The sequence below is a fragment of the Petaurus breviceps genome, unplaced genomic scaffold (genome assembly GCF_028583685.1).
Source record: "Petaurus breviceps papuanus isolate PSGF00001 unplaced genomic scaffold, PetGlider_PUasm1.0 90847, whole genome shotgun sequence".
In the NCBI taxonomy this organism is placed as follows: domain Eukaryota; kingdom Metazoa; phylum Chordata; class Mammalia; order Diprotodontia; family Petauridae; genus Petaurus; species Petaurus breviceps.
The window spans coordinates 11,276,851-11,278,046 of NW_027187360.1; the positions used below are offsets into that span (position 1 = coordinate 11,276,851).

The following is a 1,196-nucleotide window of genomic DNA, read 5'->3' on the forward strand; positions in this document are numbered from 1 at the left end:
CCCAGATGTGGAAACCCAGATGTTGACTGGGTATGGATGTAATGGTTAGACAGTTTGGAAATCTGTCTACTTCATCTGTTTCTGTCTTGATAATTCTGCCTGTATACTTTGAAGTTAGGGGTGCTGACCTTTTCCCCTGAACAAGGTAAACGATATATGTCTGACTGATTAAAGTAAGCTTGTTAACCCATTTTGAGTTGCTTTCCTTTAACAAAGCAGATCCAAGAACCTGTGTGAGCAGCCACCCTAGGGACTCCAGGGTGCTTGCTGCTACAAAATGGCGTCATGAACAGGATCTGCAGAGTAAAAGGAAAGTATGGGGGCTGGGATAATCGTTTGTTTCCCAGTTGTGGTAGCTGTGACTCTGTGGAGCCATGGACCAGGAGAGAAGAGTGGCCTGCATGCAGACTTCACTGAGCTGAGAGCAGGAATGGTGAGCTGCCTGCATCGGGACCTGAGAAGAAGCCAGGAGCGGCTGCCGCCTGCGGGAGAAGAAGGAACCCAGGAGTTTGGAATTCAGCCACAGGAAAAGATAAGAACTGAGCAGCAAAGCAGGGGCACTGAGTGTGTTTCCTGGCTGCATCCCACAGTTTGGGACCCAGGGGGAGGATGGACTTGTGACTACGGTGGGTGGGATGAAGTGCCTTGGATCCCCAGGGACCCCACCTTGTTGGTTTTGTTGCCCAGCCCCCTCTCTGTACTTGGAAGCAGGGGCTGGAGCTGTGTGAGGGGAAGGACACCCCCCCCCCTCCAGAGAACTTTATTTGAACTCTTGTTTTGAATTGAAGTGATAATGCTATCTATGTACTTTGTGTTTGTTTTAAGGGCCAGTGGCCACTTTGGTAACTTTAGTTCTGTACCTTGAAAATGTGACCTAAGAGATGTTTAGTGCTAATTCAAAAGTAAATTGTCTATGCTATGGGCATGAAAGATCCTGGGGCCAAATGTAATGGGAATGCAAATTTGGAAGATCTTCCCTGCCCCTAGGCTAAAGTGCACCTGAAGCCTGGGATGGGAGGCTTGTTTTTCAGTAGATACTTCTTGATTGGCCAGTGAGTCAACAGGGTTGTTACATTCTCTGAGCCAGGAGAAGGCTATATAAGCCCTGATGTGTAGCTTTGTTTTGGGGGCTCACTTTGAGAAGTGTTCTGTGATTTGATCTGTATTCTGGGAAGCCGTTGTCCAGGGCCCCCCCC

At 48.6% G+C, this 1,196-nt stretch overlaps 1 pseudogene; it reads left to right on the forward strand.

Annotated features, from left to right (window-relative positions):
• The window catches only part of LOC138149344 (cofilin-2-like), a 20,354-nt pseudogene that overhangs the window by 18,103 nt on the left and 1,055 nt on the right, over window positions 1-1,196 (forward strand).